Below are 19168 nucleotides of genomic sequence, written 5' to 3'. Positions count from 1 at the left end.
CCTTTTTAAATTGGATCATCACGGCCCTGCAGGGAGCCTGCTTCTGCCTCTGCCTGTGTCTCCGCCTCTCTCTCTGTTTCTCATGAATAAATTAAAATCTTAAAAAAAAAAAAAAAAAAAAAAAAGAGTTGAAAAAAGGGAGAACACCCAGCCATCCAGGGAATCCAGCCACACTGGGAGTTGGGAGGAGGAGGAAAAGAAGAATGGATTCTGAAGAGACTGAACCATCTCCTTCCAAGGAAAGGCACTGGGACCAGACAACGCCTTCTGTAAACAAGGGAGGGAGAGAATTGAGACAAAGCAGCCCGTTGGGCAGGGGCTGAAACTAGAGGAAAAGACTAGACAGCAGCGAGGTCCCAGGGGTCAGCCACAGGCCCTGAGCTTGCCTCCCTCCCTCTGCTCCCATGACCGCTCCCCATGCACCTAGATGCCGCCTTGAGGGTGCTGAGCCAGTGTTCTGATTACTGCTGTGTAACGAGCCACTCAAGGGTCAAGAATCGGGAAAGAGTAGAATGGGGACAGTTTCTCTTCGGAAATCTCTGGGACTTCGGCTGGAAGACAGAGCCTTAGAGATGACTTGACAGGCTGGCGCTGGCATTACCTGGAGTCATTCATGGGCTCGGAGGTTATGCTGGCTATGGGCTGGGATCCACGTGGCCTCTCCATAGATCTGCTTCCTCACATCAGGGCAGCTGGATTCCAAAGGAGAGCATCCCAAGAGATTGCAGAGGAGATCTTTTTTTTTTTTTAAACTTTGTGTTACTTCCATCTTAGTCACGGACCCACCCAAATTCAAGAGGAGAGAATATAGATTCCACCCCTCATTGGGAGGTGTGTCAACATCACATTTAAGAAGAGCATGTGGGGGGATCCCTGGGTGGCTCAGCAGTTTAGTGCCGCCTTCAGCCTAGGGTGTGGTCCTGGAGACCCGGGATCAAGTCCCACGGGCTCCACGCAGGGAGTCTGCTTCTCTCTCTGCCTCTCTCTGTGTCTCTCATGAATAAATAAAATCTTATAAAAAAAAAAAAAGCATGTGGCGGGGCCCCTGGGTAGCTCAGTTGGTGAGGTGTCTGCCTTCCACTCAAGTGGTGATCCCAAAGTCCTGGGGATGGAGCCCCACATTGGGCTCCCTGCTCTGCAGAGTTTGCTTCTCTCTCTCCCTATGCCCCTCCACTCCTGTTCATGCTCTCTGTCAAATAAATAAACTTTGAAAAAAAAGAAGAGCATGTGGTATGGAATATCTTGCACAACCCTTATGAAGAATCAAGAGGAATAACAGGAGAACAAACAGTTACCAAGAAGGACTGAGTTAGCCCCAAAACACTATGGGGCTACATTTCTTTATAACCACTTCAAAGTTTAGTGGCTTGAAATAATTTGCTATTTCTCATGATTCTGTTGATTGTCTGGGGCTCTGCTGGGCTGTTCTTTATTATTATTATTATTATTTTCAATTCAATTAATTAACATATAGTGTTTATTAGTTTTGGAGGCAGAGTTCATCGATTCAGTGGCGTATGATACCCAGTGCTCATTCCATCACGTGCCCTCCTTAATCACCCAATTAGTTTCCTGTGGTTAAGAATCTCAGGGTCAGAGCAGCCCGGGTGGCACAGCGTTTTAGTGCCGCCTGGAGCTCACGGTGTGATCCCGGAGACCCGGATTGAGTCCCACGTCCGGCTCCCTGCATGGAGCCTGCTTCTCCCTATGCCTGTGTCTCTTCCTCTGTGTGTGTGTGTGTGTGTGTGTGTGTGTGTGTGTCATGAATAAATAAATAAAATCTTAAAAAAAAAAAAGAATCTCGGGGTCAGCTGGGCTGCTTTTTGTTTTGTTTTGTTTTTTAAGCTGGGCTGTTCTGATGGGAGTTTGGCTTGAGCTGTAACAATCAAGATAGCTTTAGGCCTCTCTCCATGGTGGCCTCTGTCTCTGGCAAGGTGACCTCTTACATGCAACGGACTTCCAGGAGAAATGTTCCAACCGAGGCAGACAGGAGCCACAGATCTGTTAAGGCTTGTACCCCAGAAGCTACATATGAGGGCTTCCATCCCATTCTAACAGGTAATCAGGGCCAACTCTGTTTCAAAGGGAAAGGAAATAGACTCCACCTCTTCAAGGGTGGATGCCCAGCTCACATTGCAAAAACAGTTCCTGGGATGGGAGATATTGATGTGGTCTCTTTGGAAATACAATCACCACTACTATGCAAAACAGGAAGGAACTGAGAGATCTTAAATTAGGTAGTTAGATTTTCCCCTGTTTCTCCCCATCTTGTGGGACAGAGGCTTAGGAACAAGGTTGGACCAGTTATAAAATATGCTACCTTCCCCCCACACAGACATATTTGAGGATAAAGAGTAAATTGTGAGCCAGTACATATGTCGAAATATTAGTCTGCACTAGAAAGAGCCTTGGTATTAAGAAATAAAATTGAAGGGACACTTGGGTGGTGGCTCCATCGGTTAAGCGTCTGCCTTCAGCTCAGGTCATGATCCCGGGGTCCTGGAATGGATCCCTGCATGTGGGCTCCCTGCTCCACCAGAAGCCTGCTTCTCTCTCTGCCCCTCCCTCTGCTCACGCTCTCTCTCTCTCAAATAAATAAAAATCTTTTATTAATAAAAATCTTTTAAAAAATAAAATTGGAGAACAAATTTGGATCAGGATGGGAAATAAATTTTGGTTTTGCTACTAAAGCTTTTGTACCTGTATCTATCCATCATATCAGCGCTTTCTGTGACTTAAACACCTCAACATGGACCAAATGATCAGGTGAGACTTTGAAGCCTAATTCACTGCTTGTTTCCTTTGCTCTCATCCTGGTTCAATCCACCACCATCCCTCACCTAAGCCACTGCAGACGACTCCAAATGAGTGTCCGTGCATGTACAGTTGTCCTCTTCCAACCCATTCTCCATTTACATATCTTTAAGATACATAGTTAAGCACTCGATCCTAAGAATATACTTTTAATGCAAAAAGAAAAAATTCACGTAACTTTCTTGTTCGGGCTTTCGCTGTAATATTTTCAGGTCCTTATAGCAGGAAGAAACTTTAGAGACCAACTCTTTTATTTTAAGAATGAGGAAAGTGAACCTTACAGAAACTAAACAAGCAGCTCAGAGGCACAGCGCTTAGTAATTGGCACAAGATGGAACATGACTCTTTTTACTCATCACATTACCTTTCAAGTAAAGAGGGAAAACACATGATAGTAATAATACCTTATATTTTTATTTTAAGCTTTATTTACGTAATCTCTACACCTCACGTGGGGCTTGAACTCATGACCCTGAAATCAAGAGTGGCACACTCCACCGACAGAGCCAACCAGGTACCCCAATATCTTATACTTTTCTAATCCATATTTATACTTTTCAAAACTCTTTTTTAAAATCTGATTTTATCTTTATAGCGACCCTCTGATGTCAGCAGGGCAGGTGGTATTATCCTCTACTTGTAAAACTAAGACAGGGAGATACTGAGAGATTCGGTGACTTGTCTGAGCCTCCAGCAGGTTGGTAATAGATTTGGACCTAAAAATACTGGTTTTCATCATACTCTTTCATGGTTTTTAGATTTTTTTTCCTTAAAAAAAGTGTTTTGAAAAATAAATAAATAAATAAAGTGTTTTGTTTTTATTTTTATTTTTTTTTTATTTTTATTTTTTTAGTGTTTTGTTTTTAAATGTGCTTATTGTAACCAGTCAACACAGAAATGTATGGTGAAACTTTCTTAAGCAAGAATAACAAATCAAAAAGAGAAGTCATAAAGGAAAAGACATATTTAGCTACCTTAAAAAAGTTAAGACTAGGGGATCCCTGGGTGGCTCAGTGGTTTATCACCTGCCTTTGGCCCGGGCTGTGATCCTGGAGACCTGGGATCGAGTCCCAGTCCCAGTTGGGCTCCCTGCATGGAGCCTGCTTTTCCCTCTGCCTCTCTCTCTCTCTCTCTCTCTCTCTCCCCCTCTCTCTTTCTCTGTGTCTTTCACGAATAAATAAATAAAATATTTTTTAAAAAATTAAGACTAAAGATAGCATACCATAGAGAAAAAAAAAAACAACTAGAAACACACTGAGAAATTTTCCAACACGTATGACATAGAGTATCTGTAACACACAGAGTACCTACAAATTGATAAGAAAAAGGAAGAAAATGAAAGAAAAATGAGGAAAGGATATGAATAGGTAATTTGTAAAAAAAGGAACTCCAGGTGGCTAATAAACATGTGAAAAAGTGCTAGTAGCCAAGAGACCAGAAATTAAAAGAATACTGATATGTCATTTTTCTTTTTCTGATATATCATTTTTCACTCATCAGACTAATAAAAAGAAACGAGTGATAATATTCAGAAACTTGAAGGATGGAATAAGGCACTTCGTTGTGGGTGGGACTGTAAGTTACTATACTATATTTTTTAAAAAAGTAATCTGGCAGTAAATACTCAACATATTGTCCAGCTACGCCACCCTTAAGAACCTAGCTTACTGAGACAAAATCCTAAGTACGTGAGGCCAAATGTAGAAAGATATGTTACAACACTGTAGTAGAAAAGTGGGGGATCCCTGGGTGGCGACAGCGGTTTGGCGCCTGCCTTTGGCCCAGGGCGCAATCCTGGAGACCCGGGATCGAATCTCCCTGCATGGAGCCTGCTTCTCCCTCTGCCTGTGTCTCTGCCTCTCTCTCTCTGTGTGTGTGTGTGACTGTCATAAATAAATAAAAATTAAAAAAAAAAAAAGAAAAGTGGAAATACCATGAATGCCCATCAGCAGGGCAATGACTGAGTTCCAGTATGTCTTCCCGCAGAATATTAGTTATTTCGAAGAATGGGACAAATCTATATATACCTATCATTCTATCTTACTGAGCATCTGTGATCCCCTTTGGCTCTTGAGCCTCTGAACCTACTTCCTATGTTTGGAGGACTCCCACCCACTTCCTCCTTAGAAGATACAGTTCCCTACCACCATAAAATACTAGATATTCATATTTCTAGTTCCCACTGCAGCTGGAAACTGCAGTTTAGATGCTGCGGTCCCTCATCTTGAATTGGGAACAGGTGAGGAAAAGCAGCAGGGAAGACGGGGAGTGATTCCTGGTCAGGGTTATCCAGTCTCTAGAGGGGACAGTGACAGTGGCCCTATGAGCAGCACGCAGTGTCCAGCACCCGGTGCTGACTACATGACTTGGATAGCCCAGTGCAAAATGAAAATGCAGGGCCCCTTGTTCAAACATTCTTGGGAATTTCAGGATGGAAACCGCAGAGCATCAAACCAAGAGCATGGCCTTCCTAAGTGCAGGGTCACAGGCGACTGCACAGCTCACACGTCCCTGGAGCCAGTGGGGAGAGTACCAGTCAGACATGCAAGCCGCACTGTCGTGCCCAGTGACAGTGGCAGTTCAGGGCACCAATTCTGCAGTATAACCAGGAATAACTTAAAATCGGGGCGCCTGGGTGGCTCAGCCAGTGAAGCGGCTGCCTTCAGCGCAGGCCAAGGCTCCCTGCTCAGTGGGGAGCCTGCTTCTCCCTCTCCCTCTGCCCTGCCCCCTGCTTGTGCTCTCTCTCCCAAATAAATAAATAAAATCTTTAAAAAATAGAATTACAATATCATTTAGCAATTCACTTCTGGGTATTTATCCAAAGAAAACACAAACACTTATCTCGAAAAGATGTTTGTACTTTCATGTTCACTGCAGTATTATTCACAATAGTCAAGATATGAAAACAACTGAAGTCCCCAGTGATAGATGAATGGATAAAGAAGATGTGGGGTGTGTGTGTGTCTATAATGGAATACTACTCATAGAAAAGAATTAAATCTTGCCATTTGTGACAACAAGGATGGGCCTTGAGAACATTATGGTCAGTGAAATGAGTCAGAGAAAGGCAAATACCATATGACAGCACTTATATGTGGAGTCTAAAAAACTAAGCTCATAGCAGATTGGTGGTTGCCAGAGGCAGAGGTTGGGGGTGGGCAAAAAGGGTTAAGGAGGTCAAGGGGACAAACTTTCCATTATAAAATAAGTTCTAGGGATGTGATGTACAATGTGGTGATTGGACTTAATAATATTGTGTCGTCTATTTGAAAGTTTCTAAGAAAGTAGACCTTAAAGGTCCATACAAGAAAAAAATTGGGGGGCACCTGGATGGCTCAGCGGCTGAGCGCCTGCCTTCAGCTCAGGTCATAATCCTGGGGTCCTGGGATTGAATCCCACATTGGGCTCCCCACAGGGATCCTGCTTCTCCCTTGCCTATGTCTCTGCCTCTCTCTCTCTCTCTCTCATGAATGAATAAATAAAACCTTAAAAATTTTTTTTCTGTAACTACATATGGGGATGGATTTTAACTAAATATTGGGGTGATTGTTTCACAGTACTGTATTGTTTCACAGTAAACAAATACTGAATCATTATGTTGTCCAACTGAAACTAACGTAATGTTATATGTCAACTTAAAATCTAAAATGTCGCTTTTGTCCTTTTCCAACTACTTTAAAAAAGTATATAAATTATTTTCTTTCATTTAGAAAAATGTAAAAGTTGAGAGAGTGAGAAACTTAATAATTTGTGTAAGGCCATAACCAGTTAATTTTGGAGATTAGAATTTAGGTCTTCTGGCCATAATTTCAGGGGTCTTTTTTTTAAGTTAAAAAAAATTTTTTTTAATTATAGAAGGAAATATTCAGGCCAGGAAATACAGTTTTTATTTTTTTAAAAGATTTATTTATGATAGATGTAGAGAGAGAGGGGCAGAGACACAGGAGGAGGGAGAAGCAGGCTCCATGGCCAGAGCCCAGCACGGGACTCGATCCCAGGACTCCAGGATCGTGCCCTGGGCCAAAGGCAGGCGCCAAACCACTGAGCCACCCAGGGATCCACAGAAATACAGTTTTTATTCTGAGAAGTTATATGCCCAATTAAAAATTATATTAATCTAGAAGTGGCAGGGGGTGGATTATATCAGGGAACTATTTCTGAAACCAAATAATCATTTTTTTTTAAGTTGCACCTAGCTGTGCTGCTGTGGACAAATTGTTTGACTTTCCTGGGTTTCAGTTTTCTCCTGTGTAAAATGTACTAATACTATCCTTGTTTTGCTGCAAGCTCGTCTAGCATGATGGTCAAGAAAGAATTCTGGAGACATTTGACGGCTGCAACTTAGTAAGTTTATTTGAGTGTCACCGGGACAGGACCCATGGGCAGAAGGGCTGAGCTGTGGCTGTGAAGCTGGCGGTCACAAGCCTAGTGCTCCCGGGGGAGGGGACGTGCAGGGGGCGTCAGATCCTAAGGGTTTCTTTGAATGTCTACTTGGTAAAACCCCTTTCACAAGGTTTCTCTGGTGCTTGTCGCTCAGCCTGGTATTAGCCATCAGTGAAACGTGCGGGCAATGGTGAGGCCCTGGTATATTTTAATGGCTCAAAAAATGATGCAAATGATCAAAGTAGTCTGATCCAGACTTTTTTAGGAAATGACTGACCCTGTGCCTGGTTCCTGACGAGAGGAAAAGGAAGGGGTAAAATTGAGGAGCACTTCGAGGCCTGAATGATGACTGCGTGATGTCCGATGCAGAAGGAAGAACCTGGAAGCTCAGAGAGGAGCTCAGGGCAGGGCCAGAGGCTAGAGGCTCTGGCTTCAGGGTCCCGGCCTGGCTCCCTCCCTGGCAGTCCTCAGCCAAGTGCATAGTACGCACGACTTGTTTTTCCTCAATTTTGTGTTGCGATAAAATACACAGAACGTAAAACTTACCATCTGGGCCCTTGTGATGCGTACAGTCCCACAGTATTAGTGATGAGGGAGCAGAGGGAGCTGAGGACAAAGTGAGGCTGACCTCCCTCCCCGCAGGTGGGGTGTGTGGGACACTCCCCAGGCACTCCGGGCTGCCCTAAGCGTTTTTTAGCCATAACCTGGCTCCAGAAGGAAACGCAGGTACCTTTAAATGTCCCCATCACCCGCAGCCCAGGGGCGGAGACTTGAAGGGGCAGAGGGCCCATTCTTTCCCAACTGTCCTGATGTTAACACCTGGCTAGAGCAAAAAGGACCGGAAGGTGACAATAGCAAGGCCTCCAGGGTCCCGTAGGTCCTCTTTACCACATGAAAATCCCTTTGAAGCTTCCCCCTTCCTTACCTTTCCCAACTCCCCAGAACATCACCAGCCCTCACCAGGCGGCCGCTCTCTGTGCCTGTGGGACCTGTCCCCTGTCCCAGGGCTTTCATAAACCCACCACCACTGAGCACCAAAGACATCTCTGGGGTCGTCTGCTCAGGACACCACACCTCACTTATATTCCAAAAGGACTACGTCCATAGTAGTCCGATACTTAACTGCTGGAGCCACCCAGGCGCCCCCGCCACCAGCCTTCTGCTTCCAGCTCAGGATTTTGACCGAGCACTCACCCGATGGCATCATTCCTGGCCTGTTTCACCGGGTGGCCTATCCTCAGGGCTCACCCACGTTGCGACAAACACCAAACACCCGCCTTTTTAAGGCTGAGTAACACTCTACTGTATAAGGTTCAGAAGACTTTTTGTTATATTAAAAAGCACGGTCTGAAAAAAAATCATGATCTGGGGGCGGCCCCCCTGTGAGGTGCTCATGAAGGGGAGAAGAGGGTGCTCCATCAGGGTGCTCCCCGCTGATGGGCTCTGAGAGAATATGTTGCATTTTGCACCCCGGAAGGGCTACCACAGCTAGTGAGCCCAGGGTCTTCCCTACAGAACTGTCTGGAAATTCACCTTTTATTTATTGTTGAAATTCACCTTTTAAAGAGAAGAAGTGAAGGCAGGACAAAGAAAGGTGTGGGGGGATCCCTGGGTGGCTCAGTGGTTGAGTGCCTGCCTTTGGCCCAGGGCATGATCCTGGAGTCCAAGGACAAAGTCCCATGTGCATGGAGCCTGCTTCTCTCTCTCCCCGTGTCTCTCATGAATAAATAAATACAATCTTTAAAAAAAGAAAGGTGTGGGGATGGGTGGAATTAATTATTCCACGGTGCAGCTGCCCGGACGGCATTCTGCAGCTAGCTAGGGCCAAAGAGTGAATTCAGGAGTTAGATGGTATGGGACCAGAAAACGAACTTAGGAAGCCTGCCTGTTTTTAGTGTTTATTTCTTTTGGATTCCTATTGAAAACTGGAGGGCATCCTGGGTGGCTCAGCGGTTTAGCGCCCCCTTGGCCCAGGGCATGATGCTGGAGACCCGGGATGGAGTCCCACGTTGGGCTCCCTGTGTGGAGCCTGCTTCTCCCTCTGCCTGTGTCTCTGCCTCTCTCTCTGTGTCTCTCATGAATAAATGAATAAAATCTTTAAAAAAGAAAAAAAAGAAAACTTTTTTTCTTTTTTAAAAAAAGAAAGAGGATTGGAGATGCACGCTGAGGCGGCCGCTCCCAAGCTTCTCACCCAAGGGCGAGGCCACAGAATGACAGGGTGGGGAAGGAGCCTTCCACCCTTAGAGACCCGACTCCAGAGGGGGGAGTTTCCTGCTGAGTAAGTTCCCCGGAGGTGAGGTCAGAGGAGACCTGAGAGTGGCCAGGACGCGGGGATCCGCCCATCGTTGCCCCCAGGGGCCACTTTTACTGTGGCCGAGGCCCGGCCCTCCCCACCAGGGGCCCAAGCGGCCGTGCCAGGGCCTTTCCCCGGCCCAGGCTCTGGGAAGACCAGGCTTTCGCGCATCTGATCACAGCATCTGACCCCGACGTCAGCGCGGCTCCGGGCTCCCGGCCAGCACACCTCACCAGGTTCCCCGGAACCCCTATCCTCCGCTGCACTCCTCCTCAGGGCTTCTCCCCAGGTGACGTCAGCGTGTTAATCACCCCTTTCAGCCGCAGGCGGCGGGCACCCTCCACCCACAGGAAGCCCAAGTTCCTCCCCTAAGTCTTCCAGGCTCAGCGCCTCCCGGGTTTCCCGTCCCTCTCCCTCCCCAACTTCCTTCTAGAACCTGACCCTGACCCTGACCCTTTGCTCTCCCATTGCTCAGAATCTTCCATCCCACCCTCTGCTGGTGACCCCACTCCCTACGTAGTCTAAGGGGGGAGGCGGGAGACCCCGTGCGGCGCAGGGCGTCGGGGCCGCAAAGCCAGCCTCCGCCAGGGGGCGACCTCGTCTCGCGAAAGGCGAGGGCCCTAAGCTCGAGAGCAAGCCGAGGCGCTAACTCCGTTATGTAGCTTCTGTCTTGTAGCCAACTCGCTCTCGCTCTCTCGTTTTTAAAAAAGATTTTACTTATTCATGAGAGACACAGAGAGAGGCAGAGACCGAGGCAGAGGGAGAAGCGGGCTCCACGCGGGGAGCCCGATGCGGGACTCGATCCCGGGACCCCGGGGTCACGCCCTGAGCCCAAGGCAGATGCTCCACCGCTGAGCCAGCGGGGTGTCCTACGTCTCCTTTTTTTAGATAAACAAGAGCATACTTTTCATAGTCTACACCTCACTTTATTCACTTGAAAGTTTTCTCTTGTTTTTGAAAGTTATTATTATTTTTTAAGGATTTTATTTATCTATTCATGAGAGACACACACACAGAGAAAGAGAGAGAGAGAGAGAGAGAGGCAGAGGGAGAAGCAGGCTCCATGCAGGGAGCCCGACATGGGACTCACTAAACCGCTGAGCCACCCAGGAATCCCCTGAAAGTTATTTCTTGATGATCATTCCATAGTAGCATATTCCTCATTGCCTTCTTTTTCCTGGAAGTCGGCTCTATGCCAAGGTGGGGCTTGAATTCAAAACCCTGAGATTGAGAGTCTCATGCTCTACCGACTGAGCCAGCTAGGCACCCCCTCACTGCTTTCTACAGTTGCATAATACTCCCTTGTGTGGAGGTACCATAGTCTTGTTGACAGAAGTTTAGGTTGTTTCCAGCTATTACCGTGCTGCATTTAGTAACATTCATTCCTGTGTGTGTGTGTGTGTGTGTATGTGTATGTGTGTACAAATACACACACAAACACACACACACACACATATATATACATACATATATATATATAATTTTTTTTGGAGAATCTTTGGGATAGATTTCTAGAAGTGGAATTGATGTGAGAAGCAAAGACGAAAGAGAATTTTTCTTACTGGGCGCCTGGGTGGCTTAGTGGTTGAGTGTCTGCCTCCAGCTCAGGTCATGACCCTGGGGTGCTGGGATGGAGTCCCGCTTCGGGCTCCTTACATGGAGCCTGCTTCTCCCTCTGCCTGTGTCTCTGCCTCTCTCTCTGTCTGTATCTCTCATGAATAAATAAATACAATCTTGAAAAAAAAAAAGAAAAGAAAATTTTTGTTACTACTTACAGCCCTTTGACAAGTCCCTGAAACAGGCAGTATGACTTTCTGGGGACTCAACTGTCTCCAAGTTAATACTTTGCTAAAGGCAAAATGTAATCTTAGCTTAACGTTATCTCTCCTGCCCCCCCAACCCCCCAGGATTTTGTAAGTCTTCTTTAAACATACAAAAATTCCTTTGGAAACTTCCTTTATCTCCACCTTCCGAGACATATGTTGGCCATCATCCCCCAAGCATATGACCCACTGATAGACATCTGCAGGGTCTCCTGCCTAGTGTTTTATTAGACGGTAATAAATTACCTTCTCCTAACAACAGCTAACTCCCTTGGGATCCTGGAAACCTTGCTTCCAAAATTCCTTAGAGACTTTCATTATCCCTAAGCCCCTCCCCACTCGCAATATAGTCGGGTCACTCCTCTGGACCCTGGTGCAGCTCTTTCTGCCCCGTGGGTCCTATCCCCTTGCTTTAATGAAACCACTATTTTGCCAGGCGCCTGGGTGACTCAGTCAGTTAAGCATCTGCCTTGGCTCCAGTCATGATCCCAGGTCCTGGGATCTGGCCCCTAGTTAGGCTTCCTGCTCCCTCCTTCTCCCCTTCATGAACTCTCTCTCTTCCTCCCACTTCATGAACTCTCTCTCTCTCAAATAAATAAAATCTTAAAATAAAAAAAAATTTTAAGCCACCATTTTGGACCGATGTCTCAAGAATTCTTTCTTGGCCATTGGCTCCAAACCCCAACCATTTCCTACAACAGAATTGCTTAATAAAAAAGGTAATAAAATGGTATTGCTGGTTGGGCCAGCTGGATATTGCCAGATCCCCTGTGGTAGAAGTTGTACTCGTTTGCATTTCCACACTCAGCATATCAGAGTGCCTGCTTCCTCACAGCCAGACCAACAGAGTGTGCTATCAACAGTTTAGATATACGCCAATCTCAAGGGTGAGATACATATCTTCATGTCATTTTAATGTGTATTTTTTTTTTTTATATTTATTTATGATAGTCACAGAGAGAGAGAGGCAGAGACATAGGCAGAGGGAGAAGCAGGCTCCATGCACCGGGAGCCTGACGTGGGATTCGATCCCGGGTCTCCAGGATCACGCCCTGGGCCAAAGGCAGGCGCCAAACCACTGCGCCACCCAGGGATCCCATTAATGTGTATTTTTTAAAAGTTATGAACAATGTTGTACATTTCCATATCATTAACAGCAATTTATTTCTTTTCCTGAGATATGCCTGATGATAATGCTAGCCCAGTTTCTTTTTTTTTTTTAAGATATGCTATTTTTTTTTAAAGATTTTATTTATTCATTCATAAGAGACACAGAGAGAGGCAGAGACACAGGCAGAGGGAGAAGCAGGCTCCATGCAGGGAGCCCGATGCAGGACTCGATCCCAGACCCCAGGATCCCATCCTGAGCTGAAGGCAGAGGCTAAACCACTGAGTCACCCAGGTGGCTCATGGCCCAGTTTTCTATAAGGTTTATTAGGTTGTTTTCTTCTGTATTTTTATTTTTTAAATATTTTATTTATTTATTCATGAGAGAGACACAGGCAGAGGGAGAAGCAGGACCTCTACAGAGACCTCTATGTGGGACTTGATCCCAGAACCCCAGGATCATGACCTGAGCCAAAGGCAGAGGCTCAACCGCTGAGCCACCCAGGAGCCCCTCTTCTGTATTTTTAGAAGACTTTTTTTTATTCAGAGATATTAACTCTTTGTTTATAATTTATAACATTTTTCCCACTTGTCTTTCACTTTGCTTTTTGTTATCATGTACTAAAATCTGTCAATCTGCATCTCTGGAGATAATCATACATTTTGTTTCACTTTGGATCAATTAATATTATAGATATTAATGGATTTCCTAATTTGACTATCCATTCTTGCATTCATGGAATTATTGTCCACTTGGTCAGATAAATACTTTTTAAATGTGCTGTTGGCTTCTGTCTGCTAATGTTTTATATAAGATCTTTGCATCAGGACACCTGGCTGGCCCAGTCAGAATAGCATGTGACTCTTGACCTTGAGGTCTTGAGTTCAAGCCACCTGTTGGGTGTAGAGATTACTTAAATAAATAAAACTTTTATTTATTTATTTTAAGATTTTATTTATTTATTCATGAGACACAGAGAGAGAGAGGCAGAGACACAGGCAGAGGGAGAAGCAGGCTCCCCCCGCCCCCCAAGGAGCTGGATGTGGGACTCCATCCTGGGACTCTAGGATCACGCCCTGGGCTGAAGGCAGCGCTAAACCACTGAGCCACCAGGGCTGCCCTAAATTGGAGTTTTCTACAAAATGATTCATTTAATGTAATTTTTCAATTATATTTACATGGAATATCTTTAAAATTTCCTCTTCTGGAACACCTGGATGGTTCAATGGTTGAGCATCTACCTTTGGCCTAGGGCATGATCCTGGAGTCCTGGGATGGAGTCCCACGTCGGGCTTTCTGCATGGAACCTGCTTCTCCCTCTGCTTTGTCTCTCCCTCTCTATCTGTGTCACTCATGAATAGATAAATAAAATCTTTAAAAAAATTTTTTTTAATAAATAAAATTTCCTCTTCTGTGTCTCTTCACTTCTAATTTCATGTATTTGTGCCATCTCCCTTTTTCTTGAGTAGTTTAGCAATAAGTTAATTTTATTTTTCAAAGAAATGGGTTTGGAATTTATTAGTGTTACCTTTTTTCCCCCCTCCCAAAAAATACTTTTATTAAAAGAAAAAAAAAGTCATTACAAACAACCAAAAAACAAAAACAAAACCCACCACAAAACCTGCCTTTCTTTTAAATAACTCTGCATAGAGCGGTTTGGTTTCCACCCTATTGCACGTGGTCTGGCCTAGTTATGAATCAGGAGACTGCTGGGACTGGGGTCTTGCCAAAGAGGTGGGGGCTCGACCTTAGACCTTTGGGGAATGGAGGGGAGGAGGCCAGCCCCTCCTGCCCCCTTGAGGTGCAAGAGGCAAAGTCTGAGTTCCCATAGCAACCAGGCTGCATATCCCAGTCATCATCTGATATTACTGTTATTTTTGTTGCTGTTTTCAAACCCATTGATCTCTGTCTTTCTTTTTACTCATTCCTTCCCTCCGTGGTCACTGGCTTAACCTTTTTTCCTAGTTTCTTGAGTTGTAATATTTATTCATTTTTACTTTAATTCATATAGGTATTTAATATCGTAAATATTTCTCTGAAAGCTGTTTTAACTTTTCTCATAGATTCCGGTTTTCATTATTACTATTTTCAAAAAATTCTACAATTTGTGTTGCATTTCTCCTTTGACCCAGGAGTGGTTTAACAGCATGTTTTTACATTTCCTGTTAGAAGAGCCTTTTCGGTTTGTTGTTGTTAATACCCAGTTATATTACATTGTGGCCAGAGAATACTATTCATTTTATTATTTTTTTTCCCCTTGGAATATACTGAGACTTTCTTTGAGACCTAAGATGTGAATGTGCTATGTTCTTGTGATTTTGCGAATGCTTTAAAATGCATTTGAAAAAAAAAAGCATATTCAGAGTTTATTTATTTTTTTAATTTTTATTTATTTATGATAGTCACACACAGAGAGAGAGAGAGGCAGAGACATAGGCAGAGGGGTAAGCAGGCTCCATGCACCGGGAGCCCGACGTGGGATTCGATCCCGGGTCTCCAGGATCGCGCCCTGGGCCAAAGGCAGGCGCTAAACTGCTGCACCACCCACGGTTCCCCATATTCAGAGTTTAATACACCCTAAATTCATCTTATTTATTACGTCGTTTAGGTTTGCTATATACCCTGATTTCTTTTTTTTTTTTAAGATTTATTTATTTATTTATTTATTTATTTATTTATTTATTTATGACAGACATAGAGAGAGAGAGAGGCAGAGACACAGGAGGAGGGAGAAGCAGGCTCCATGCCCGAAGTCCGACAAGTCCAGGGACTGGACTCCAGGATTGTGCCCTAGGGCAAAGGCAAGTGCTAAACCACTGAGCCACCCAGGGATCCCCATACTCTGATTTCATGTTCACTTCATCTTTCTAGATCTGAGGAATCTGTTACAGTCTCCAGTTACTGGTGTGCTTCTATTTCTCCTCGAATTAGATGTAATTTTCTCTTCTTTCTTAAAATTGCAGCAAAAGTTTTTCTCCATATCCCATTTAACAGCAATTTATTTCTTTTCCTGAGATATGCCTGATGATAATGCTAGCCCAGTTTCTTTTTTTTTTTTTAAGATATGCTATTTTTTTTTAAAGATTTTATTTATTCATTCATAAGAGACACAGAGAGAGGCAGAGACACAGGCAGAGGGAGAAGCAGGCTCCATGCAGGGAGCCCGATGCAGGACTCGATCCCAGACCCCAGGATCCCATCCTGAGCTGAAGGCAGAGGCTAAACCACTGAGTCACCCAGGTGGCTCATGGCCCAGTTTTCTATAAGGTTTATTAGGTTGTTTTCTTCTGTATTTTTATTTTTTAAATATTTTATTTATTTATTCATGAGAGAGACACAGGCAGAGGGAGAAGCAGGACCTCTACAGAGACCTCTATGTGGGACTTGATCCCAGAACCCCAGGATCATGACCTGAGCCAAAGGCAGAGGCTCAACCGCTGAGCCACCCAGGAGCCCCTCTTCTGTATTTTTAGAAGACTTTTTTTTTATTCAGAGATATTAACTCTTTGTTTATAATTTATAACATTTTTCCCACTTGTCTTTCACTTTGCTTTTTGTTATCATGTACTAAAATCTGTCAATCTGCATCTCTGGAGATAATCATACATTTTGTTTCACTTTGGATCAATTAATATTATAGATATTAATGGATTTCCTAATTTGACTATCCATTCTTGCATTCACGGAATTATTGTCCACTTGGTCAGATAAATACTTTTTAAATGTGCTGTTGGCTTCTGTCTGCTAATGTTTTATATAAGATCTTTGCATCAGGACACCTGGCTGGCCCAGTCAGAATAGCATGTAGACTCTTGACCTTGAGGTCTTGAGTTCAAGCCACCTGTTGGGTGTAGAGATTACTTAAATAAATAAAACTTTTATTTATTTATTTTAAGATTTTATTTATTTATTCATGAGACACAGAGAGAGAGAGGCAGAGACACAGGCAGAGGGAGAAGCAGGCTCCCCCCGCCCCCCAAGGAGCTGGATGTGGGACTCCATCCTGGGACTCTAGGATCACGCCCTGGGCTGAAGGCAGCGCTAAACCACTGAGCCACCAGGGCTGCCCTAAATTGGAGTTTTCTACAAAATGATTCATTTAATGTAATTTTTCAATTATATTTACATGGAATATCTTTAAAATTTCCTCTTCTGGAACACCTGGATGGTTCAATGGTTGAGCATCTACCTTTGGCCTAGGGCATGATCCTGGAGTCCTGGGATGGAGTCCCACGTCGGGCTTTCTGCATGGAACCTGCTTCTCCCTCTGCTTTGTCTCTCCCTCTCTATCTGTGTCACTCATGAATAGATAAATAAAATCTTTAAAAAAATTTTTTTTAATAAATAAAATTTCCTCTTCTGTGTCTCTTCACTTCTAATTTCATGTATTTGTGCCATCTCCCTTTTTCTTGAGTAGTTTAGCAATAAGTTAATTTTATTTTTCAAAGAAATGGGTTTGGAATTTATTAGTGTTACCTTTTTTCCCCCCTCCCAAAAAATACTTTTATTAAAAGAAAAAAAAAGTCATTACAAACAACCAAAAAACAAAAACAAAACCCACCACAAAACCTGCCTTTCTTTTAAATAACTCTGCATAGAGCGGTTTGGTTTCCACCCTATTGCACGTGGTCTGGCCTAGTTATGAATCAGGAGACTGCTGGGACTGGGGTCTTGCCAAAGAGGTGGGGGCTCGACCTTAGACCTTTGGGGAATGGAGGGGAGGAGGCCAGCCCCTCCTGCCCCCTTGAGGTGCAAGAGGCAAAGTCTGAGTTCCCATAGCAACCAGGCTGCATATCCCAGTCATCATCTGATATTACTGTTATTTTTGTTGCTGTTTTCAAACCCATTGATCTCTGTCTTTCTTTTTACTCATTCCTTCCCTCCGTGGTCACTGGCTTAACCTTTTTTCCTAGTTTCTTGAGTTGTAATATTTATTCATTTTTACTTTAATTCATATAGGTATTTAATATCGTAAATATTTCTCTGAAAGCTGTTTTAACTTTTCTCATAGATTCCGGTTTTCATTATTACTATTTTCAAAAAATTCTACAATTTGTGTTGCATTTCTCCTTTGACCCAGGAGTGGTTTAACAGCATGTTTTTACATTTCCTGTTAGAAGAGCCTTTTCGGTTTGTTGTTGTTAATACCCAGTTATATTACATTGTGGCCAGAGAATACTATTCATTTTATTATTTTTTTTCCCCTTGGAATATACTGAGACTTTCTTTGAGACCTAAGATGTGAATGTGCTATGTTCTTGTGATTTTGCGAATGCTTTAAAATGCATTTGAAAAAAAAAAGCATATTCAGAGTTTATTTATTTTTTTAATTTTTACTTATTTATGATAGTCACACACAGAGAGAGAGAGAGGCAGAGACATAGGCAGAGGGGTAAGCAGGCTCCATGCACCGGGAGCCCGACGTGGGATTCGATCCCGGGTCTCCAGGATCGCGCCCTGGGCCAAAGGCAGGCGCTAAACTGCTGCACCACCCACGGTTCCCCATATTCAGAGTTTAATACACCCTAAATTCATCTTATTTATTACGTCGTTTAGGTTTGCTATATACCCTGATTTCTTTTTTTTTTTTTAAGATTTATTTATTTATTTATTTATTTATTTATTTATTTATTTATGACAGACATAGAGAGAGAGAGAGGCAGAGACACAGGAGGAGGGAGAAGCAGGCTCCATGCCCGAAGTCCGACAAGTCCAGGGACTGGACTCCAGGATTGTGCCCTAGGGCAAAGGCAAGTGCTAAACCACTGAGCCACCCAGGGATCCCCATACTCTGATTTCATGTTCACTTCATCTTTCTAGATCTGAGGAATCTGTTACAGTCTCCAGTTACTGGTGTGCTTCTATTTCTCCTCGAATTAGATGTAATTTTCTCTTCTTTCTTAAAATTGCAGCAAAAGTTTTTCTCTTAAAAATTTTTTGTCAGAATTATCCTGTCTTCGATCATTAAAATTGCAATCCCTGCTTCAGTTAAAAGCAACAACAACAAAAAAACCCTCTGGTACATTTTTATTTCAGTCATTTATTTTTAGCTTTCCCAATTCTTCTCATTTCAGATGTGTTTCTTTTTTTTTTTTTTTTTTTTTTTTAAGATTTATTTATTTATTTATTTATGAGAGAGAGAGAGAGGCAGAGACACAGGCAGAGGGAGAAGAGGCTCCACGCGGGGAGCCTGACGTGGGACTTGATCCGGGGTCTCCAGGATCAGGCCCTGGACTGAAGGCAGCGCTAAACCACTGAGCCACCAGGGCTGCCCAGATGTGTTTCATCTACACAGCACACTGCTGGGTTTTGCTTTGTCAGTTGATGTGAAAGCCATTAACAGGCGTAGTAAGAGTCCTTAATATATTTATTGAGGGAATCAATGTTTAACCTCAGATCTGCCTGTTTCGTGTTATATTTTTATTTTATTGTTTTAAAGATTTTATTTATTCATGAGAGACAGAGACACAGGCAGAGGGAGAAGCAGGCTCCATGCAGGGAGCCCAACGTGGGTGGTGGGACTCGATCCAGGGACTCCAGAATCACACCCTGGGCTGAAGGAGGCGCTAAACCGCTGAGCCACCCAGGATGCCCTATTTTTAAAAAGACTTTGTTTATTTATTTGAAAGAGAGAGAGAACCCAAGCAAGGGGGGAGCTGCAGAGGCAGAGGGAGAAGCAGACTCCCCGCTGAGTGGGGAGCCTGACAAGGGGCTCGATCCCAGGACCTGGGGACCATGACCTGAGCC

The 19168-nt window shown here is 44.0% G+C and overlaps 1 long non-coding RNA gene across 2 annotated transcripts; it reads left to right on the top strand.

Moving 5' to 3' along the window:
• Nucleotides 1–1780: 1780 nt before the first annotated feature.
• LOC121501328 lies at nucleotides 1781–9141 on the top strand. 2 transcript variants are annotated; one of them, XR_005990580.1, is made up of 5 exons: nucleotides 1781–2766; nucleotides 3238–3328; nucleotides 3410–3511; nucleotides 7102–7158; nucleotides 7463–9141. It is a non-coding gene; the product is annotated as an uncharacterized LOC121501328 (long non-coding RNA). The 2 variants fall into 2 exon arrangements; XR_005990579.1 differs by having other exon boundaries at nucleotides 1781–3328.
• Nucleotides 9142–19168: the final 10027 nt, after the last annotated feature.

The sequence above is a fragment of the Vulpes lagopus genome, chromosome 11 (assembly GCF_018345385.1).
Source record: "Vulpes lagopus strain Blue_001 chromosome 11, ASM1834538v1, whole genome shotgun sequence".
Classification (NCBI taxonomy): domain Eukaryota; kingdom Metazoa; phylum Chordata; class Mammalia; order Carnivora; family Canidae; genus Vulpes; species Vulpes lagopus.
The sequence above is the reverse complement of the archived record's forward strand: the minus strand, read 5'-3'. Positions and strand labels throughout refer to the sequence as shown.